We start from the raw sequence: 26,190 nt of genomic DNA, 5'->3' as shown, positions 1-26,190 counted from the left end.
TGGATTTTTGCTCAAAATAAGGATCTCAAATTGGATATTTGCCCCGAATATGGATCTCAAATTAAATTTTTTGCTCAAATATGAATTTTTGCCTCGAATATGGATCTTGAATTGGATATTTGCCCCGAATATGTAATTTTGCTTTGAATATGGATCTCAAATTGGATTTTTGCCCCGAATATGAATCTCAAATTGGATTTTTGCCCCGAATATGGATCTCTAATTGGATTTTGCCTCGAGTATGTATATTTTTACCCAAGCCACATTCGAATAACAGTTCAAAAGATATAAAACATATACTCTGAAAAATCTCTGATTTACATTGTACTTAACATGACCTTCATGGAGAATTTGCAAAGTTCATGAACATTGCAAAAGTAGAATTTCTTACATATCAATCAGATTGATAAATATATATCAATAAAGTTTCTTGTGATATTGATGCCAACAGATTTAATGCAAACAATATAATTCACAAGCACCAGCGAATTTGTAAATGAAGATATATGTAACTTATTTGTGAACAAATAAATTTAAAAGAAAGTCAATACTACCATACCATCTGGAGAAAAAAAGCAAGCATTCCATTACAGTTTTTTTTGGTATCCTACCAGCTTTTTTACTATGACACCACAATGAAACACTAGAAAAAAAATAACCAAGTCCTGCTTTAAAAGTCTGCGTCATTCTGTCACCTTACACTTTTTGTTAGTAAAGTTTTAAAATATTAAATCTTGATGACTTTGTTTACTACCAAAAGTGTTTTGAAAAATGTTTAGTCCCATATCTAAGAGAAAAAAGTTTTTCAAGAGGTTTAAATAGAGAGTTTGTTATATATTCTTTACTTTGGTAAGCCTTGAGTCTTTAGGTGGATTGCGGACCTTGATGCGCATCGTGCAGCAATGGATGTGCCGTTCGCGCATGCGCGCACGCGTGCGCGCGCAAGGGTGCAAGAGGCGCAATGTGACGTTTTGATGGCGCACTTTGCACTTTACATGCTCGCAGCGGTGCGAGGTGCAAATGTCCGTTTTAGATTTTTGGTTTTGAGATACTTGGCCGTTTGAAAGGTTTTAATAGCATTTATATTGAGTTTATGTTGCATTGTGACTGTTGGACGGTTTTGAAGGCCTTTGATTGACAGTCAAAGATGGGTGACCGTTCAAGGACCTTTTCGTCCTATTTTCAAACTGTCTAGATTATGACCATTAATCGCATTTATCTCAAAACGATTTGGCCTTTCTCACAAGTCTATAAATCTCTTCCTTTTCCATCATTTGAATGATCGGAATTTCTGACTCTCTAGTTTTCTCATTTCTTTCTTCTCGGTTTGGCTTGCAGAGTTCATGTGTGGGAGAGGTCATATGTTCTTGCGAAACAGTGGCTCTCTTGAGGTTCAAGCCTAGTTGTATCCTGGGAACTCAGTCGTAACAAAACCCTTTTTCGCATCTTCAGAATTTTCGGAGTGGGGCGATTAAAGTTCTAAAGATAGCGATCTTAAGAACGTGCCTCTAGGCTTGAAATCTCTTTTCTGAAATCCATTTTTCACAAGGTTGGAATAACACTTTTCAATGAGGATGATTGCAAGTTGGAATTCTGTGCAGCACATGAACCTTCTAGAAGGAAATTTGCATGTTTGTTTGTTTATTGATTTTTTTTTTAACTAGCTAACAAATGGTAGCTTGCACCACCAGGAAACCTGCATTTGCATATGGTTTATAATTTGTTTACAAAAAAACATCGGATCTATGATACCCACAACCCTATGATACAGCAAAAGCATCAATAACTCTAACTGGGCAAATGCTGGCAAAGATAAACACTGGATCTACACAAAGGAGGCAAGCATTGAGATTTAACAACATTAAGAGAAAAAATCATGGAAACATGATTATTTATATATGTATAATACATGTATATATAATTCAGAACATGTTAACAAAAAATTTCAGCATATATTAACAAAATTTGGAAACATGCTTTTACAGAATACACACACAATATACATAAACAAAAATACATGTATAATATATTAATAAAAAACTTCAACGTATATTAACAGAAAATATATAGAGTATATATAAACCAAAAATATGAAACAAAAATATTACATATAACCGGAAATATAGAGTCTATAGGTTATACAACATATATACACAGAAAAACTATATATATATATATATATATATATATATATATATATATATATATATATATATATATATATATATATATATATATATATATATATATATATATATATATATATATATATATATATATACTCTCTTATTAACTATTCTTAACAGCTTCTAAGCATCCCAACGTTAACCTCCTATTATAAATAATGACATGAAGGAGCCAACTGAAAAGAGGGATTATGCTTTTTTATGCAAGTCCTACATTGTTAAAGAGTTAAAATTTTGAAAAGATAAAAATAAAAATTTTCTGTTGTGCTTAATCATGTATTCATCACCATTGAACAAGTTTCCTTGAAATGCAGAAAAATGCATTGAGTGTCGAGATTAAACTCGATTAAACTGCAGAAAATGCTCTCATTCAGAAAAAATGCAGAAAAATGCATTAAGAATAATAGGAAAAATGCAGAAAATACACTGAGTGTCTCGATTTGGCATGCAAACCCATTCCCAATATTAAGATTTCATGAAAACATCCCCAAAACCAAAACCACTTGATGTCCTGATCATTACCCCAAAAAAATGAATGAAACACCCAAATCTACACATTTGTCTTCAAAACAATGACAAGAGAGAACCAACAATCCCACATCTTCAACTCCTCCTATCCATCCTCCACTGTTTTTCTGCAAAACTCTCTCCACCGGTGCACTCCATGACCGCCCTGATCGCCTCTTGTATGCACCCAACCGCTGAGTCGCTGGAATCCTCCACGCCAGTGACAAAGAGCACATTGACCATCCTCCCACTGAGAGTGATTGCAAACGAAAGAAGGGCGCCCGTCGATTCCCAGTCTTTAATGAGTTTGAGCTCTATGGAGGAGAGTATTGTTCCTGTTCATTTTGGCGCGCCCGTCGATGCACAAATTTTTTTTCGTCCCCCTCCGTTTCTGTTGACTTTTTTTTGGGGGGGGGGTGTTGTTCAACAATTACACACTATATTGAACGCGGCGGGTGCATGTTAAAAAATTTGTTCTGAACGTCTTTTTTGTCTCGTGCAACGCACAGGACGAGCCATCAAACATGCCTTTAGGGATCAAAAGGCTCTGAGCAAATTAGTTAATTTGGCATTTATCTTCTTATCCAATAAAGCCATGTCCTACATTTGTGAGCCCATAATTGCCTAGCCAAAATGCAGAAGGCCAGAGGGAAGCTAATTACCCTCTGGTTTTTTTTTTATAACCCGAAGAAACCTCACCTGGCACCGAGACTTGGTCACGCTAGCTCAGCCTTCCATATCTACCGTTGTCATGCCCGCTGCGCAATACTATGAGGCAAGGACCTCTGCCCTCGGGGCCTATGTTGGGCATTGGGTTGTACAAAAAGGTGATGGCCCCGATCTAACAGCCAAGGCCCCACCCCCACTACGTCAACCCCCCTTGGGGCTACCCTCCTTGCTTCCTTTTCTATTCGAAGCAGGTTATATGTCCCCCCCCCCCGAACAGGGCAGTTAGCTACATCTCATGTTCGAGGGTCCCAAAGAGCACCACATATGTAAGCATGTGCGTCTCGTATCCCCATGTTTGTCAGCATTAATTAGCATTGGAGTTTGATGCGATTGCAAAGACTTAAGTACCCTCTCCTCCATTGGTGCCAAAAAAAATGACGATTCTTGAAAAGGAGTGGTTGTAAAGACTTAAGTGCCCCGAAGATGATTATTTAAGACCCAGTCTTTGCACTGCAGGATTATCTGAGAAAGAAATCTCCCCTGGAGGAGGCCATGAACATCAACCCTCTCACTCTCTCTCTCCCTTCTATTTCTGCTTCTATGCACATCCAACAGAAGATCTTACATTGCTCCATCAAGCACCGGCTGACCTGCACATTGACTGTTGTGGAGCCTGATTCAGAGTTTTTACCCTTACAAGAGGAGGGTTTGGGGGTTCATCCCAGCGTGGGTAGCATCATTCAACTAAATGAGTTATAGATCCTGATTCAGAGTTTTTACCCTTACAGGAGAGGGGTCTGGGGGCTCCTCCCAACGTGGGTAGCATCAATCAACTTGAAGAGTTGTGGAGTCTGATTCAAAGTTTTTACCCTTACAGAAAAGGGGTGTCTGAGGGCTCCTCCCAGCGTGGGTAGCATCATTTAACTTGAAGAGTTGTGGAGTCTGATTCAGAGTTTTTACCCTTACAGAAGGGGGGTCTGAGGGCTCCACCCAGCCTGGGTAACATCATTCAACTTGATGAGTTGTGGAGTCTGATTCAGAGTTTTTACCCTTATAGGAGGAGGGTTTCGGAGCTCCTCCTAACGTGGATAGCATCGTTCAACTTGATTCATTGTGGAGCCTGATTCAGAGTTTTTGCCCTTACAAAAGAAGGGTTTGGGGGCTCCTCCCAACGTGGGTAGCATCGTTCAACTTGATTCATTGTGGAGCCTGATTTAGAGTTTTTGCCCTTACAGGAGGGGGGTCCGGGGGCTCCCCCCGGCACGGGTCCCAGGTGTCGTGGTCAAAAAATGCACAGGGTGTCGTGGTAAGAAAGACATATGTTTGTTCTAAGAAAGGTTGGAAGAGATCAATGGAAAATCCAACATGGAACATGTCAGAATCAAGATGTGGATGTCAAGCGAGAATGGTGTTGTGCAACTCAAATAACACAAAATAATAAGGGTCTGGTTTTTAGTTAAAATGGAGAATGAAATGACAATAGAAATTGCTTAAAATTTACAGGAATAAACTAGACTCAATAACAAAGACACCATTTTTTACGGATTTGGAATATGACCTCCGGTTAAGGAGATATGGCCCTGACAAGTTGGTCCTAATTCGGGTAGCGATTTGCTTACTGAATAACACTATAAATCGCTATAGCGATTTGCGAAAGACACTATAAATCGCTATAGTGAGATTTAAAAATACTATAAATCGCTATAGCGATTTGCGGAAGACACTACAAATCGCTATAGTGAGATTCAAAAACACTATAAATCGCTATAGCGATTTGCGGAAGACACTACAAATCGCTATAGTGAGATCCAAACATACTACAAATCGCTATAGTGAGATCCAAAAACACTATAAATCGCTATAGTGATTTGCGAAAGACACTACAAATCGTTGTTGAAAAGCCGGATAACACTATAAATTGTTGTAGGGCTCGTTGGAGACACAAAAATACTACAAATCGCTGTAGGAAAGCCCGATAATACTACAAATCGTTGTTGGAAAGCCCAGGATCCGCACCGAGCGGGAGCCCCTGGACCCCCCTCCTGTAAGGGCAAAAACTCTAAATCAGACTCCACAACGAATCAAGTTGAACGATGCTACCCACACTGGGAGGAGCCCCCAAACCCTTCTCCTGTAAGGGCAAAAACTCTGAATCAGACTCCACAACTCTTCAAGTTGAAAAATGCTACAGTCAGTGTGCAGGTCAGTCGGTGTTTGATGGAGCAATGTAGGATCGTTTGTTGGATGTGCATAGAAGTAGAGAGAGAAGGGAGAGAGAGTGAAAGGGTTGATGTTCATGGCCTTCTCTAGGGAGAACTCTTTGCCTCCCTTGATTTCACGAAGAAAGAAGAAGAAGACTTTGAAGAGTCAACATCATCCTCGACTTTCTGGATGGAGGACATGTTTGTCCTTTTTTTGAACGGAGAAAAAAGAAGAAGACTTTGAAGAGTCAACATCATCCTTGACTTTCTGGATGGAGGACATGCTTGTCCTTTTTTTGAACTGTTTGTTTTTTCTTTTTTGAATGAAGGGCATTTTTGTCATTTTCTCAAACCATCACTTTATGAGAAGAATAGCAAGAAAGGGTACTTAAGTCTTTGCAACAACACTAGAGTCTGATGCAAAGTTATGTCAACATACACGGGAATACGAGCCCCATATGCTTGTATACGTGGTGCTCATTCAAAGCCCCGAACACAGACGTGGGATTCAGTGAATCATCCGAGGGGAACATACACCACCCTCCCTTTTCTATTTGGCCATATTTGGGTTATATGCAAACATTGTCTCAAATAACATTTTGCATTTTTTAGGCCAAATGATAAAATTAAAGCATAGCTTGCTTAGCAGTTATCTGGATATGAGACGGTTTATAAAAAGCAATTTGAAATAAGTCATATTGACACTATAAGAAAAACGTTAATTAGCGATGGAAATTTATGACAGAAATAATTCATCACAAATTTGCGACAGATTAGCCAGAGAAAGCTAATCGTTTCTAAAATTAAAATTAGTTACGGAAGTAGCGACGAAAAAAATCTGTCTCAAAATTCATCGCTAATTAACGACGAATTTGCGACGGAAAAAATCTGTCTCAAACTCCATCGCAACTTCACGACAGATGAGCGACAAAAAATTTTTGTCGCTAATTAACGATGAAATTTGAGATAGAATTTATCTATCGCTAAGTTGTCGCTACTTTTCGATGTAAAACGGCCCATCTAAGACACAAAATTCTCTCCTTGCTATCTCTCACTCCCCTCTTCCGATGATCCACCTCCCTTTTTCCTTCCTCGCTTAATCCCCATCGGTCTCTTCTTATCCTTTGAGCATACGCCTGCAATCGAAGATGTCGGCTACCCTTCAAACACCACCACCGGCTCCTTCTTCTTTGTTGCCACCGATGACCATCGACCGTCGGCCACCCCCTCTTTGTTCGCTGCCATCTCCCCTTGTTCCCTCAGCGACTCCGTCGATGACCCGCCGCCTGTTACTCCCGCTCCAGCAACTCGGCCAAAGTCCACCAGCGACTACGCCGGCGAGCTCGCCTATTCACTGCCTCATGTACCCAGCTCGTGCCTCCCCCCTGTCCCTCTTTCCAACCTATCGACAGGGGGGGTCGCCCCTTGTTGCTGGTCCTTTCTGGCAAGGGGCTCTGCCCCTGCCCTTGTTTAAGCAACAGCGATAGGGGGATTTGTCCCCTTGCCTTTGTGTTTGCTCGACCGACAGGGGGCTCTACCCCTGCCTTTGTTTTTGTTCGGTCAGCAAGGGGTTCAGCCCCCTGCCTTTGTTCTCTTTTGGCTGGCAAGGGGACTCCGCCCCCTGCCGTTGTTGCTTCTCGATGGGGGATTAAGCCCCCATCTTTGTTTTCATTCGATCAGTAGGGGGGAAGCCACCTATCCTTGGTTCTTTCAGTCGGCAGGGGGCGGAGCCTCTCCGCCCTCTGTCCACTTTGTTTCTTCGGTCGGCAGGGGCTCTGCCTCCCTGCTGTTGTCTTTTCTCGTCGAGCAGGGAGGGTGAAGCCCCTACCTGAGTGGTTCTTCTGCCGACAGGGAGAGGGGGCTCTACCTCTGTTGTGTTTCCCTTTCGTTAGGCAGGGCGGGGCAAAGCCCCCTGCTGTGTCTTTATCTTTGGCCGACAACCTGTTTTCTCCTGCTTTTCCCTATGTCTTTGTCTTTCGTCGACAAGAGTAATGTGCATTACAGGTGCGTAGCAGAGCAAAATGCATGATGCTTAATGCTAAGCATCGCATGCGACTTAAAATGTCATGCAAAAAGAAATAAGAAAATGGAAATGCAAAAGCATGCAAATCGGGTAAATACCTGTGGTGAGTAAGTGATGCAAATGCATCACATGCTATTTACTTTCTTGGATGCAACACTTTTCTGCTTACACACTCACTTAGTTGTTGATATCTAGGACTATTTTGTTGGAGTTTGGAGATCATGCTGAGTATGATTTGAATGTATGGGAATAAAAACACTCTTATTTTTGTAGTTCGGAGACCATGCCAGTCAGGGTTGTAGTTAGCGGGATATTGGAGTGTATTTGTTGCAAGTACATGTTTGACATTATTGTGATATGAATGATTGAACGTATTGCAATGTTTGACATGACTATCCATGCTTGCATGAAGTTAATTTCGATTTGATTATGCATTACATGTGAAATTGTACCATGAAAACATGCTTAAAATGAATATATCGTGTTTGTTAATGTGATTTCATCTTTCTAAATATCCTTCTGATGTGTATAAATATGATGTGATGGTTTTACACACGAAAATATTGAATTATCAATGCATGCATAATAGTTCATGGAATTGCATTTTATGTTAAGCATGTTTGTGATAGAGAGGGGAATAAAATTTACACATTAACTTAAACAAAAAAATTGCTCACTAACAATCACCAAACAAGAATTTATAACAGATTTGTAAACCACAACAAAGTGTTAACCAACTTAGCACAACAACAACAAGCAAAATGAAGACTTTATGACCTACAATATGCAAATTATAGCAAACCAACAAGGAGAAATCAGTCATTTCATTCCCATTAACTTGGAAAAATGGAACCTATTTTGTAATTTCATCTGAATATATGAAAAACTACTTTTGTTTGACAATAATTTTCTTAGAGGTGAATGACATCATATATATATATATATATCAAATCATTACATTCATCATCAATGCATGATAAATTAGATATTTTCTTCATCATAGCATTATTATGATTCTCTTTTAACTAGTTAAGATAATATTTGTAACATCATAGGACAAATGAGATCAAACCGTGAAAGAATGTATCGTAGGATAGTTGATAATGAGGTGTCGCTTGAATATATGGATGGTGTTGACAGTTTTATTGAATTTGCAATGGCAAATGTCAGTAAAGTGGATCCCACCTATCGAATCAGGTACCCCTGCATGATGTGTAAGAATAATCGATTTGTAGAACCTCATGGCATTAGACATCACCTATACATGAAGGATTTTATCAGTGGTTATCAGAATTGGATGCTTCATGGTGAAGAATTTTGGAATAATTTTAACGCACAGGTGGATGTGATGCACAATGATCCATATGTGGATTTGATATTTGATGTTGCAGGACAAGAACTGGGTTCTGCTATAGGTCCTAGTGATATACTAACTAGGGTAGATGAAGAAGCAACAAACGATGCAGCTAGTAGATTTTATGACTTACTTATAGATGTTGATAAGCCACTGTAGAATGGTTGCAAGAGTCACACTATCTTGTCTGCAGTTCTTCAACTACTGAATTTGAAGTCAGAGTATAATTTGAGTCAATCATGTTTTGACCGTCAGTGCTCTATTGTGAAGAGTATGTTGCCCAAAGATAATAAATTATCATAAAATTTCTACCGTGTGAAGGTTATGATCAACGCTTTTTGTATAGGGTATCAAAAGATAGATGCTTGTCCAAATCACTGCATGTTGTATTTCAAAGATCAAAAAACAGCAGATCATATCCGTCATGTGAGCATCCTCAGTTCAAGCCAAACACAAGGGGCAATGCTAGCACGAGGTCAAAAGAAGTATCATACAAGTAACTTTGTTACTTCCCTCTCACCCCTAGATTGCAACAACTGTATATGTCTTCGAGGTCAGCTAAACACATAAGATGACATGTAAATAAAGTTCGACATGATGAAGACAAGATCACGCATCTTGTTAACGCGGAAGCTTGGAAGCACTTTGATCGTATTGATCAGACCTTCACAATAAAAGTGAGAAATGTTAGCCTCAGTTTATGTACAGATGGATTTAATCCATTTGGGGGTAGATCAACCCCATACTCGTGTTGGCCAATATTTATCACCCGATACAACCTTCCTCCAAACTTGTGTATAAAGTGTCAAAATCTTTTCTTGTCTCTATTGATCTCTGGTCCGACGTCTTTGGGCCAAAATCTTGATATTTATTTAAGGTCATTGATTGATAAACTGAAAATACTATGTGATGACAGTGTTCTCACGTACGATGCCCACAAAAAAAAACTTCAATATGAAGGTTGTTGTTTTATAAAAAATTAGTGCATTTTCTGCATATAGTATGTTATCTGGTGGAGCACACATGGAAGGTTGGCATGTTTGTACTGCATAAAGGATATAAAATCTTTTAGATTGATGTGTGAAAGGAAGTCGTGGTGGTTTGATTGTCACCATCAATTTCTATCCAGCGAACATATGTTTCGACGACAAAGAAATGCGTTCTGAGCAGTCACAACTGAAATACATGGTTCACCGACACGGTTGTCTGACATAGATATTTTAAGACGATTGTGATACTTTTTATATGAATTGACAGATGCCCGTAGTGTGACGTCTTTCCTTAGATTTGGGAAGGATCACAATTGGACAAAGAAATCTATATTTTAGAAACTACCATATTGGTCGACCTTATTGATACGACATAATTTGGATGTGATGCATATAGAGAAAAATGTGTTCAATACGGTAATGAATGTCAAAGGAAAAATGAAGGATAATCTGAAGGCTCATATGAATTTAAAAGTAATATATAAAAGATCAAAATTGAAACTCCTAGAGTACAATAGCAAAGTGTTAAAACTAAAAGCAAAGTACGTGTTTGGACCAAATCAAGTAAAGCAGGTTTGTCAATGGTTGAGACAGTTGAGATTTACAGATGGATACGTCTCTAACATTGCTCAGGCTGTGAAGACAGGTGAGGGACAATTATATGGGTTGAAGAGACATGATTGTCATGTCATCATGCAACGGTTGATTCCCCTAGCATTCCATGATATGTTAGACAAACCTATATAGGGGGTATTATCCGAGTTGAGTTGATTTTTTAGAACATTGTATGCATTGTTAGTTGTAGTAACTGAGGTAAAGAATTTTGAGAATTTTGTCATCACTACTATTTGTCAGCTAGAGAATATATTTTTGTCAAAAAAATTTGACGTTATGAAACATGTGATCATACACTTGCCATATGAACTTAGGGTTGGTGGTCCTATGCAATATGGGTGGATGTACTCATTTGAAAGGTATATTTTTATTTATATTTTTCTCTCTAATGCTATTGAGAATTTATTATATTACAAGATGTATATTTTTGACAGATGCATATTTGACCTCAAAAAAATTGTTCGAATAAAGCAAGAGTGGAGGCTTCAATTTGTGAGGCGTACACTTTAGAAGAGATTTCAAATTTCTTATTTATGTACTTTGAGCCTCACATTCCAACACGTTACATTTGCCCACCTCGTAATGACGATGGAGAACAAGTTATTGTGTCTGATAAACTATTGATATTTAAACCACTTGGGAATGCCTTTGGCAGTTGCCGGTCAAGACTCTTGCAAGATCGAGAGCAAGACACAACACAAATCTATATCTTTTTTAATTGCTCAGAAATCGATCCCTACAACGAGTAAGTGTACATAATATATTATACTAAGTTCTCTACGTACATGGTTCAGTAATATAATTATTTGTTAAGTACAGACAATATGATCTAGAGTTGCAAAGAGAATTTCCATATCTCACTGATTCAAAAGTATAGAAAGAACGTGAAAATAAGTTTGGTCATGGTTTTAAGAGTTGGTAAGGACGATGACATGCATTCTTTCTGTGTAAAGAACAATATGTTACTTAATTGATCATGATTACAGACATTGTTTATGCTTGTAGGTCTGCCATGGTGATGTTAATGACCAAGGAATATGTGATTTACAAAATGAACAAACCAAAGTTGTGAAATGTTACAATGAGTACATCGTAAATGGTTATTGATTCCATACAAAAGACTATGGTGTAAACAAGTCAATGATGAATAGTGGAGTATGTGTCAAGAGTAGCAATTATGATGAAAATGAATTTGACTACTATGGTGTTATTACAGAAATAATGGAGTTGACTTACTTAGGCATAAATGACACGGTAACTTTATTCAAGTGTCATTGGTTTAATCCCACAACAATAAGAGTCGACAAAGCCTCAAGCATTGTGAAGGTGAATCATAAATCAAGGTTTGAAACATATGAACCATTCATATTAGCATCACAAGCTCAACAAGTTTACTATACTTCATATCCGAATACAAGAAGGTCAGATAAAAATGAATGGTGGGCGGTTTGTAAGGTGAAGTCTAAACTATACCTCGAGTATGATTAGTTATAGGAAGACAAGATTGTTGAAGAGGGTGATTACTATCAATCAGATGATATATATGACTTTACTTATGGTCACGATATCACACATGGTATGCATATTACATCTCCATTATTCGATGGCACACGTATGAAAGAATGTGATCCAAATGATATACCAAGTGAATGGTCGCCCAATGAAGAAGAAGACAAAGAGGGTGAAGAAGAGGAGAAGAAAGAAGAAGAATATAAAAGTCAAACAAGTGATGATGAAGCATACTCGAGCTAAAGAAATACATCTTGTAATACATACCACATCACTTTCTCATATGCACCATCTATTTTAACATTATATCTTGCATATCATGTTATATTCCAAGCATACTTAGCATGTACATGCACAGTTTATGCATAGTTATAAAATTGATTCATGTGGGACCTTTAAATCTTTACGTTTTATGCATATGTCATATCCATGCTAAGATCAAGAGTTATGTAACTGATCCAAATAACATTTTTATTTGTTAGAATATGGTTCGTGGAGGTCATAGTGGTCGAGCACCTAGTGGATGAGGACCAAGTGGAGGTCGTGGGACAACATTAGGTATATGTCTTTGTGTTATATTTAAATATAGGCATTTATTATATTTTTGCTTATATGTTGATATAAAAATTGTTACTTGTTAATCATAAGATCTCAGCTTAGTGATAGCCAGTCTTAGCCTTTGTCTTCATGTAATGCTTTGATAGGTATATCATTTAAATAATTATATACTTGATTAGTTTAAATATGCATTATGTAAATTTCTAACTCATTGTTCTATAGATAATGTTTCTTTTGCACATGACCCACCTACACCAGCTACTCATATACATCACGAGACAACGCCGATTGGTATGTATAGTTCCATAATGGTTGAAGTTATTTACTTAACATGTAGATAGAATATGTACATGGATTTTCTTATTTTTATACAACAGTCCAAGAGTCATACGAATGTTGGGTCTTCTCTGTTTGACACACGATGATTCATTGAAATAGTGTATATCGATAGTCAACTGTAAGTATTTTATTGTCACTTGTCCAATACTTATCTTATAAATAGTGTATATCAATAGTTGATTGTTAATGTGTACCAATTCATATGCAACGCGAGTTTCGAGCCACAAGAAGTGATTCAAAAAATTAAAAAGTCACTAGTTCAGTATCTTTTAGGATCGATCGCTCAATGGAAAGAGTACCCGAAGAAGGTGTTGGAAAGATTATGGTCCTCATTCATGGTATCTAATCGTTTATCATAGCTAATGTGTTTTATATTTAATTTTTTATTATAGTCATATGTACTAACTTTCTAAAATTATTTATAGGCTTCAAATCGCTTTACGACTGCGAAGGAGGAGCAGAATGCGAGGCTAGAGTGGCAGAAGGTGGTTGCGAGTCGATTTGCTGATATGCTTCACAATATGAAGACTGCAACAATAAAAGCAGCTGGTGGGATAGATGATCTACTGTAGTGGAAGGGTCATGGCCCTTCTACTATCAGGTCAGATTATTGGGATGCAATATGCGACAAGTGGGCGAGCGATGAATTTTGAAACTGCTCAGCAAAGGCTGCACAAAACCGAGCGAAGATGCCTGATGCCCATCTACACACAGGTAGTTTTAGGACTTTTGGGAGCCACCCGAAGAAAATGGTAACTCATCAATATATATATATATATTATCAAATTTATAAGTATTTCTGCATACTTTTTAATTGACTTTTTTGTCATTTAACATTACAAGAAGCCAAAAAAGGAGACTTTGTGCCTTACAAGGATGTGTTTGTTGAAATACATAAATGTAAGAGTACGAAAGAGTTTGTATCAGATAAGGCGAGAGCGACAACGGTATGTATATATTGTATTAATAAACATTATAATATACAAGTTACCATGAATTACATTATCATAAATATTATAATTTTTCATTATTAATGCATATTGTAATCATTACTTTTTAGGAGTCATACGAGCAGCAGATGGTAGAGCGATATGGCAATGACTCCACTCAGCATCCACCTTTTGATCCTGCAGCATGGGTGATTGCAACTGGTAAACCCAAAAAAGGTCATGTGTTCGAGTTTGAGAGTAATATGAACATCACACATGTTGTTGTCTCATCCATCCAGGGCTCTCAGAGTTCTCCCACCAGCATCAACTCCCAACGTTTGATTGACCATGTTATTTCTTGAGATGGCGTCCGCCAGCTTCTTCAGGACATAATGCGTGACTTTTTACATGAAATCATTCCCAACCTTGTCCATAATGAGTTGTGCAACTTTTTTCGGGACAGAGAAACTTTGTCTGCCTTCAACATGAGCTTCAATGTCTGTCAGGTATGTATAATGTTTATTTCAATACATATCTAAAGTTTCATGTCATTAGATTTCAATACGTATATGCATGATTGAATACATATATGCATGATTGAATCACTATAAATTTTTTTTGACAACCTTAGACCACATATATGTATGATTGAATTACTATAAATCTTATTTGACAACCTTAGACCACATATATGCATGATTGAATCACTATAAATTTTTTTGACACCTTTAGAACTCATATATACATGATTGAATCACTATACAATTTTTATGACAACCTTATAACACATATATGCATGATTGAATCACTATACATTTTTTTGACACCTTTAGAACACATATATGCATGATCGAATCACTATACAATTTTTATGACAGTCTTAGAACACATATATGCATGATTGAATCACTATAAAAAATTTATGACACCCTTAGAGCACATATATGCATAATTAAATGACTATGAAATTTTTTTGACAACCTTAGAACACATATATGCATGATTAAATCACTATAAATTTTTTTGACACCTTTTGAACACATATATGCATGATTGAATCACTATAAAAAATTTATAACATCCTTATAACACATATATGCATGATTGAATCACTATAAATTTTTTTTACAACCTTAGAACACATATATGCATGATTGAATCACTATGTAATTTTTTTGACAACCTTACAACACACATATGCATGATTGAATCACTATGAACTTTTATTGACAACCTTAAAACACATATATGCATGATTGAATCACTATGAAATTTATTTGACAGCCTTAAAAAACATATATGCATGCTTGACTCACTATGACATTTTTTTGACAACCTTAGAACACAGATCTGCATGATTGAATCACTATGAATTTTTTTATCAGCCTTAGAACAAATATATAAATGATTGAATCAGTATGAACTTTTTTTGACAGACTTAGAACACATATATGCATGATTGAATCACTATAAAGTTTTTTTGACAACCTTAGAACACATATATGCATGATTGAATCACTATGAAATTTTTTTGACTGCCTTAGAACACATATATGCATGATTGAATCACTATGAAACTTTTTTGACAACCTTAGAATACATATAAACATGATTTCATCACTATGATTTTTTTTTTACAACCTCTGAATTCTGTTAATGTCCTTCACTTTATTGCTAGTCTATGTGTCATTCAGCCATGTTACTTTGATTGTCTTAGATTAGGTGCATTGCATATAATTTATTTCATTATATTTTGTTTATCAATACTAACATTTTGGTTCTCTTGTAGGATGCTGGAGATAATCAGTGTAGAGGAGTTGATGGTGGCATGGATGGAGGGGCAGATCGAGACAATGAAGAGGATGATGCTCTGCATCTTGGCGAGGATTAGCTTCATATATTGAATTTGTTCCACGTACTTGCTGTTTCAAACAAAACTCTTTGTATATGTTCACTTATAACTAATTAGAACTTGGCAAGGATTATACTGGATTGTTAAATTTGTTTCACTTATAACTTTTGTTAAATTTGTTTCACTTATAACTTGTGTTAAATTTGTTTCACCTACTTTGTATATGTATTTTTTATGTGTACTTTGTTTTTTCTACACAAGTTATATAAATTGTATGAAGAGAAATTTTTTCTCGATATTTATATTTCAAACAAAATTGTTTTATTTTTTTTATTTTGCAACGGATTAGCGATGGATATTGTCCATCGCTAATATTCAGCGATGGATTTTTAAAAAAAAAATCAGTCGCAAAATGGTGATGGTAGTTGGCGATGAATAATATTCGTCGCAAATTTAGCAACGAATTAGGGACAGATATTTATTTGTCTCAAAAACTGGATTAGCCGATGTTTTGCGATGGAATGTAATTGGCAACGGATATATATTAGAGACGGATACATATTCGTCGTTAAATTTTTGTGATGGATTAGCAACGGATCATGCCATTCGCTAATCTGTCACAAATTAGCGACAAAAATAGTGACAAATTAGTTCTGTCGCTAATTAGCAACCAAAAAATTGCAAGAGACGCTATCCATCGCTAAACAGTTCAGCGAGGGATTTGCGACGGCTTAGCGTCGGATAGTGTCCGTCGTTAATCCGCAAAATTCTTGTAGTGTGAGATTAATTTTGGCTAATACCCCCCATTGGTTTTAGGGGTTAATAGTTTTGAGGGATGTCTGACCCAACTCTGAGTTTAATACATGATTATACATTAAAATACATGGCTTAAAAACAGTGTATAAAACATCCAAGCTGGGTTTGTTGAGTTGGATCCAGATATACCAAAATGGGTTGGATATCAAACCCAGCAGTAGCAACCATCAAAAGCAGACCACACATGGGTCAGGTCGACCAGCCCATTAGGCCTAGTTAGAAAGTTTCTGGTAAATGAGCTGAACAAGATGAGCTTTAGGTATTCAAGCTTGGCTTATGCTTGCGAGGAGCCGAGCCAGGCTCGAGCTCATGACAAGCCCAAGCTAACAGAGCTGAGCTCAAGTTGGATCATTGGAAAAAAAACATTTTTTCAAAGCTGCAAGTAATAGGATTGGGATTATTGAGCCAAGTTTGGAGCTAACTCTTTTACAAAATAAAATCAATATTTCAAAGTGTAAGTAATAGGGTTGGATCTTACTGTTTGCAAGCCAAGCACTTCAACCATGTATTTCACCCTGTACTCTAGTGGTATAAATATATCTAAAATATAGATATTAGTACTTAACGAGCTTATACAAGCTGAGCCAAGACGAGCAACGATTGATCGCATTTGGCATGCCGAGCATATTTCACAAGTTCAAATCAGCTCATTGTGTGCCGTCTACACCAGCCAAGCTGCAAATGTCTCTGTCTCATTCCCCTGTCCTAATACTTACTAGTGGTGGTGAAAATGTGGTGAAAATGAAATGGTCTTTCAAGTCTTAATCAGAGAAGGATGTTTAGGCCATTTGGTAACTTGACCACAAGGGCTCGGCTCATCTGGTAGGGGCAACTTGTGAATGCCACTGAGTTAACAAGATGTCACAAGTTCAAAACCATGGTAGTGTCCCTTACTGCAAGGTCAAAGCTGGGTGTACTCCCAAGTTGGCAGGGGACCTCAAGGTTTTTATCAACTGGAGGTCAGTCAATGTGCGATCAGTGATTGGTTTTCTTGGATACTTCAAAATAATAATAATAAGAGTGACTTATAGAATGATTTAACCATATGTCAGCCACCTAACCTAACCAATTTCAGTTGGACTAATGGCTAATTCTGTGTATTTTGTTTTTTTTTTATAGGCAATCTGGGGTTAGGCAGACCCCAACCGGTTATACAATCATACCATTGGGTTTTGAACTTGCAACGTCCCAACACAAGGTGACGTGCATTCACTCCTCCTACCAGGCAACCAGAGCCCCCGTTGGTAAATCCTGTCTATTACTGCTAAAGGCAATCCGAATTTTTAGTGCCAGAAACGAATTAGAATGGGAGACCGGGTTTGTCGGCCCAACTCTCAAAACTATCTAGTGATATTTATAGAGAAAAAGAATCACAGGGCTCTTGCACTCCCTTCCCTTGTGAGCTTTGGTGATTTCCCTGCTCTGTGAGCAATCAATCCCTTGCCCACCAAAGTAGTCACAGTGAAAAAGGAACAACCATGTCTAGCAGACCAGACTGCATAGAGGAAGATGCTTCCAAGCTTGAAGAAGGATACAGTAGAGCTGCAGAGACATCCCAGAAGAAGGATTGCCTAAAATACCGATCTGTATATCTATTTATTTATGGGGTATGTTCCTTAGTGTCATGTTTATAGATCTTTTCAGTTTAGCAATCATCGTCATAATCACCATTACCACCGTCATCATCATCACCATCATCAGATATTGTTCCATCTACAAGGGGTTTGGCTTTGTCAGACTTATTTCTTCCATCTAAGGCCAAACCTTGAACCATGTTTGGATTATGTCCTACTGTAAAAAAATAGAAAGAAAAACACTTGATGAAGTCCTAGAAACATTAGACCTTCAACAGTGGCGAAGGTAATTTGGATCTTTCTGGAGTTGGTATTTTAGCAAGAAGTTTGAAACTGGATATTTTGGGTTTTAAGTGGCAATAGGTGTCATTCTGTGATACTTGAATTGGTAGAGTTGCACTTTCTTAGGGGTCTTGGGAACCCTCTTCGATTTTTTTCTAATAAAAAAGAGAGATACTAATCACTGTAATTGAAAAAAAAAAGAATGGCATTAAGTAAATCAAAACTCATCGTATCTATGGCTTTCTTTGCTTTAAAAATATAAAATTTCTGCATTCTCAACTTTCAAGATTAACAAAAAAAATAACAGTTTCAGTTCAAACATAAATTAGAAAGATTGTTAACCTTTACCTAGATTTATCATATACATTTGAAGGCTGAGTATCACACATTCTGCAATGAAGATCATCGTCACCAGTTTGTCTAAGTGGTTCCACATCATTGTAATGATTCTCTTATCATTAATTGTTGCTGATAGTGAGATGTTCGCCAGATGAGTAAGCTCAATAATTAGTGGATGAGATAGATGCACATTATCCACATGATTTTCAACACTCCATTTTTGTACATCACTTTCGGCCATGTCTTGTAGATCACTTTGAGCTGCCACTTGATGTTTAACTATGCATCATCCAACTTCTTGTTTAACTTCACAAACATTGTTAATTCGTGTAGCTTTACTAGCAACTAAATGTTGCCCCTATATAATATTGATTGTACATTATCGTTGTCTAAGATATGTATCCATATATCTTTACCATCTCATTTTAGAGTGCACATATATTGAAGGACCATTAACTCTTCTGTATGTCAATTTTTTTGATATATCAATGCTACAAATTCCTTATAGTTGTTATTTTTACATACCATTATAGATCTCCAAAGTGATTGCTCAGTGCTACATTAATTTACAAATATTATTTCATCAACCATTATAAATGCCTAAACCAACTGCACAACATATCACTCAGTTAACAACTCTTAAAACCAATAACCCACAATAAACCATAATACCCCCACAACCCCTATTCAATGTTTGGGCACAATCAACCCCAACCACATCTAACTAATTGAATGCATCATAGCCCTAATCAAATAGAGATAAATATTGACAAAATCATTGAATATTAACAAGAAAAAAAAGGTAACTATATGCGAAAATCTTTAAAGATCGTAAACCCTAAATGATAAATATAAAAAAAAAAAACATATCACAACCTTAATAGCTAATCAGATAAGTGAATGAGAAAGATACCACAACCTTGCACGAGGTGGAACAAACATCTTTCACATGAATCACTAGAAGGGTTGAGGTTCTAGAGGGAGGAGAAGGATTAGGGTTATTGCTCTTTCTAGATACAAACAAAAAAAATGAAAAAACCTAAACGTGTATTTATATGAGACAGAATTTTGCAAAAAAAAGTAATTGCGCAATACAGGTACAATTAAAATAAGAAATTTTACAATATTAGACTTTTGCAATTTTTCATAATTTTGCAATACTTCATTTGATACTCGTCTGCAATTCACAATTATTAGACTTTTGCAAATTTTTTTATTTTCGTTGGTGATTGTGAAACTTGTCACGAGTTTCGTAAATTGTTTGAAATTTCATAATATTTTTTGGAATTGTCAAACATAGTTTTGTTGACGAGTTCCGTGAGTGTATTATTTTAGTATCATGAAGTACAAAAATCAAAATTTTGCACTTGCGAAGGATAAAAGCATAAAAAAAATTTAAAAACCTACGATATTGTTCATTCACCTGATTTGGTAAATTGTAAGGCATTTTAAATTGTAAGGCATTTTTGAAAATACATCATTTTTGAGATACAACACCGTTGTTTCAGTCATTTTAGGTTAAAAAGAATATCCCACGTAGTTAAAGAAATAAGCTTCTTTTTTCATTAAGTCAAACCAGCCAACATAAAGACATCACAAAAACTAACGATTGATATATTTGATTGACCATGTATGACTTTCTATTATGCTCGTAAATTGTGTCTAACAAATATATATTCGACTGACGGCCATGTACGACCTTTTAATCGTCTAAACGGATCTTTATATTGGTAGCGGTAACCATCTATAAAATAGTTAATGTTTCAACCACTCAAAAATTAATTACTTTTTCTATACATTATTTATGTTTGCATTCTTTTATTCTTTAACCGATTTTTAATGAACTCATCTCTCTCTCTCTAAAAAAGAAAAATGCAGTTAAGAGATGGTTATATGCAGCAGGCTTACCATATTATGAATTAACGAGGGAATGCTTGTCTAAACAAGAAAAATTGATTTCATAGAGCCAGTTTTCTCTTTCTTTCAACCAAACATGGCAGAAGATGAGCACACATGCCAAAACTTACGAGCAAAAACATGAACAAAGAACAGTTGTAGTACATGAGACAAGTTGTAGGAGCAATAATGGTGAGTGACGTAGCAAACAAAGTCCCAAAAATTAAACAATTGCTTGTCACACCACAACAAAGCAGTAGATTAGCGACGACCACATTCCGTCGCTATGCCTGTTAGCGACGGATTAGAGACGACGAGGCGACAGTATGCTTACGTCGTGAATTTTTTGACGCTAACTGGCAACGGAATAAATTCGTCGCCAGGTCCATCGCTAATTGCGACGGACTAACGAGCGCTTTATTCCGTCGCCAATCCGCTGGTACTAAACGGTGACCTCAGCTTGGCGACGGATTTACGTCTGTAGCTAAGACGTTGCTAGATTTATATACATACCGACGGATGTTTTCGTCGCAAAAATGAAAAAAAAAATAAAAAAATTTATTTGAAAATTAAATACCGAGAACGATACAATTTATATTTCCTGTAAATAAAAAACAAACTACACTAAAAAATTCCATATAAAAGGAATCTACAACAATTAATCATTCCACCTTAAAATTAACAAGTTTAATTATTTACAATTCAATAATTACAATTAGGAAACATAAAAAAATAGAACTTCTTCAACATAGTTCTCTAATCATCGCCAAGATTTTGTGTGTCTTCTTGTTCATTGCCTTTATCTGTCCCTTCAGCTCCGCTACGCTGATTATCGCTAGCAGCCTACACAAGAAAAGAATAGTCAACATTGATAAACAAAATATAATGAAATAAATTACACACTATATGTGATTCTATCATGTGCTCATGTGTGTTCTAAGGCAATAAAAAAACTCTATATGTGACTCTATCATGCTCATATGTGCTCTAAGGCAGGCAAAAAGTTATATATGTGATTCTATCATGCTCATATGTGTGCTAAGGCAGTCAAAAAATTGAATATGTGATTATAGCATGTTCATATGTGTTCTAAGGCAGCTAGAAAAACTCTATATGTGATTCTACCATGCTCAGATGTGCTTTAAGGCAGGCAAAAAGCTATATATGTGATTCGATCATGCTCGTATGTGTGCTAAGGCAGTCAAAAAATTGAATATGTGATTATAGTATGCTCATATGTGCTCTAAGGCAGGCAAAGCAAAAAAAATTATATGTGATTCTATCATAAATGATATATGTTCTAAGGCAGTAAAAAAACTCTATATGTGATTTTGGCATGCTCATATGTGTTTTAAGGTAGTCAAAAAACTGAATATGTGATTATAACATGCTCATATGTGTTCTTAGGCAGTCAAAAAACTAAATATGTGATTATAGCATGCTCATATGTGTTCTAAGGCAGTCAAAAAAACTTTATATGTGATTCTATCATGCTCATATGTGTTCTTAGGCAGTCACAAAACTGAATATGTGATTATAGCATGCTCATATGTGCTCTAAGGTAGGCAAAAAACTTTATATGTGATTATAGCATGCTCATATGTGCTCTAAGGCAATAAAAAAACTCTATATGTGATTATAGCATGCTCATATGTGCTCTAAGGCAATAAAAAAACTCTATATGTGATTCTAGCATGCTCATATGTGCTCTAAGACAAGCAAAAAGTTATATATGGGATTCTATCATGCTCATATGTGTGCTAAGGCTGTCAAAAAACTGAATATGTGATTATATCTGAGAGGGATCTGCAATCGAAGATCCCCTATTCAGCACAATACTGGTGATCTCATCTCAAAGAAAGGGGGCGACGGTGTCATAGAAGTAGCCATTCATTGTGTCCTTAATGATCTGGCATACATCATCATCGAAAAGAATAGGCTGCTGCTTGGAGCTTATGTCGACGAAAGTAGCCTGTGAGCCATAACTGGAAGAAACAATAACTGGTGAAGTGTTCAGATTACTCCCAAACCCGAACACGCGACCTTTTTTGGGTTCACCTGCTGCAGTCACTCATGCTGCAGGATCAAATAATGGATCCTGAGTAGCGTCATCACCATTTCGCTCTACCATTTGTTGCTTATATGCCTCCTACAAAATAATGTTTAAAGTATGCATTAATAATTAATGATAACATTATGATAACTTGCATATTGCAATGATTATTAATAGAATAAATACATATCGTTGTCGTTCTCGCCTTCTCTGATACGAAGACTCTCGTGGTCTTTCGTTTATGTGTTTCAACAAACACATTCTTATATGGTACAATGCCACCTTTTTCTGCTTCCTACGAAGTTAAAGGACAAAAGATTTAGTACACAAGTTTGCAACAATACTTATAAAATTAATATTATATATTGATGAGTTACCATTTTCTTCAGGTGGCTCCCAAATGTCTTAGATCCATCTATGTGTAGATGGGCTTCGGGCATTTTCACTCGATTTTGTGCAGCCTTCACAGAGCGATTTCTAAATGCATCTCTTACCCACTTATCGCATATTTCATTTCAGTAATCTCTTCTGATAGTAATAGGGTCATGGCCCTTCCACTGTAGTGGATCATCCACTACGCCAGATGCTCTTTTTTTTGCAGTCTTCATAGTGTTCAGCATGTCTGCAAATCGATTGGCAGTCACCTTCCGCCACACCTTCCTTGCATCATTTTCTTCAACCGTAGTTGCGAAGCGATTCGAAGCCTGTAAATATTTTCAGAAAGTTAGTAGACATTACTTAAAAAAATTAAATATGAAACACATTAACTATGAGGAACAACTGTATACCGTGAATGAGGACCACAATTTGTCTAACACCTCCTTTGGGTAGTCTTTCCATTGAGCAATCAGTCCTGCTAAATGTTGAAAAAGTGAATTCATAATCTCCCGTACTACTTCTTGTGGCTCAAACCTCGTGCTGCACATGAATTGTTACACAGTAAATATCAATATAAAATATTTATAAGATATGCAATAATTGAAAACGAAATACTTACGGTCGCTTATCGATATACACTATTCGAATGAGTCTTCTTGTGCCAGACTGAGAAGACCCTGCTTCTTGTGTGATCAACTGGTGTAGGTGGGTTGTGTATAGGCGAAACATCATCTGTAAAAAAATACGTTAGAAGTTCTCAGAATGCGCATTTGAACTAATCAAGCATCCAATTAGTTAATCAATATACCTATCACAGGAGCCCGTGAAGATGAAGGTTGGGCCTGGCTACTACTGGATGAACGACCATTGTAACCTCCATGAACCATATTCTAACAAATAACATATGTCATACAATACATTCAAATAATTCACATCAAGTATTACAATACATTCAAGTCATTTGCATCAAGTATTACAATAATTCAAATCATTCATATCAGGTACTGTAATGCATTCAAGTCATTCACATCAAGCATTGCAATGCATTCAAATCATACGCATCAAGTATTACAATGCATTCAAATAATTCAAATCATTCACATCAAGTATTGCAATAATTCAAATCATTCATTGCATAAATTACAATACATTCAAATAATTCAAATCATTCACATCAAGTATTGCAATGCATTCGAATCATTCGTATCAAGTATTATAATACATTCAAATAATTCAAATCATTCACATCAAGTATTGCAATGCATTCGAATCATTCGTATCAAGTATTACAATGCATTCAAATAATTCGTATCAAGTATTACAATATATTCAAATAAAATTTTTAATCATTCACATCAAGTGTTGCAATACAACTCATGCATTCACATCAAGTATTACAATACATTCAAATAATTCAAATCATTCACATCAAGTATTGCAATGCATTCGAATCATTCGTATCAAGTATTACAATACATTCAAATAAAATTTTTAATCATTCACACCAAGTATTGCAATACAACTCATTCATTCACATCAAGTATTACAATACATTCAAATAATTCAAATCATTCACATCAAGTACTGCAATGCATTTAAATAGAGTTTTGTAGTACAAGATTTTGCTCACTAGCTTGAGAATTCTTCCTCGTCACTAGTTTGACTTTCTTCTTCTTCTTTTTCTTCTTCTTCTTCTTCTTCTTCTTCTTCTTCTTCTTCATTGTTTGCCCATCCACTTGGTACATCATTTGGATCACATTCCTCTATGAATGTTTTATCGGCCAATAGAGATATGACATGCATATCATGCACAACATCGTGACCATAAGCGAAGTCATAGACATCATCTGATTGATAGTAATCGTTGTCTTCAGCTAACTCATCTTCCTGTAACTGATCATACTCGGGGTATAGTTTGGACTTCACCTTGCAAACTGCCCACCATTCATTTCTATTTAACTTTTTTATACTCGGATATGAAGTATAATAAACTTGTTGAGTTTGTGAGGCTAATATGAATGGTTCATATGTTCCAAACCTGGATTTATGATTCACCTCCACAATGCCTGAAGCTTTGTCGAGTCTTGTTGCAGTTGGATCAAACCAATAACACTTGAATAAAGTTACCCTGTTATTTATGCCTAAGTAAGTCAACTCCATTATTTCCTCTATAACACCATAGTAATCATGTTTATTTTCACCGTAGTTGTTACCCTTGACACACACGCCACTATTTATCGTTGATTTGTTTATACTGTAATCTTTTGTATGGAATCGATAACCATTTATGATGTACCCGTTGTATCATTGCACAACTTTAGTCGGACCATTTTCTAAATCACATATTCCTTGATCTTTAACATCACCATGGCGGACCTACGCACAGACATAAACAATGATTGTGATCACGATCAATTAAGTAACTTAGTGTTGTTTATAAGTACAAAATTTATGTTAGCTTCTTTACCAATTGTTTCAACCACTCCACAAACTTAGTTTCACGTTCTTTTGTACTTCTGCATCAATGAGATGTGAAACTTCTATTTGCAACTCCAGATCAAATCGCCAGCAAACCACAAATACTTATATTACTGAGCCATGTATCCACATATAGAACATAAAAGAATTTATAATTGTGTTGCATCTACATATACTTACTCGATGTATGGGTCGATCGCTGAGCAATTAAAAAGAATATAGATGTGTGTTGTGTCTTGCTCTCGATCTGTCAATAGCCTTGATCGGCAACTACCAAATGCATGCCCAAGTGGTTGAAATATCGACAGCTTGTCAGCTACAGTTACTTGTTCTCCATCATCGTTACGGGGCGGACATGTGTAACGTGTTGGAATATGAGGTTCGAAGTACATAGATGAGAAATTTGAAATCTCTTCTAAAGTGTACGCCTCACAAATAGAGCCTTCTACTCTTGCTTTATTACGAACCTTTTTTTTTAGGTCGAATATGCATCTGACAAGAATATACATTTCAAATTTTAAATATCTGTCATTAAAGAGACAAATATAAAAAAACATATACCTTTCAAATGGGTACATCCATCGATATTGCACAGGGCCACCAACCCTTAGTTCATATGGCAGATGTATGATCAAATGTTCCA

Source organism: Nuphar pumila, chromosome 7 (assembly GCF_984573655.1).
Source record: "Nuphar pumila chromosome 7, dmNupPumi1.hap1.1, whole genome shotgun sequence".
In the NCBI taxonomy this organism is placed as follows: Eukaryota; Viridiplantae; Streptophyta; class Magnoliopsida; order Nymphaeales; family Nymphaeaceae; genus Nuphar; species Nuphar pumila.
Note: the sequence above shows the minus strand (reverse complement) of the source record.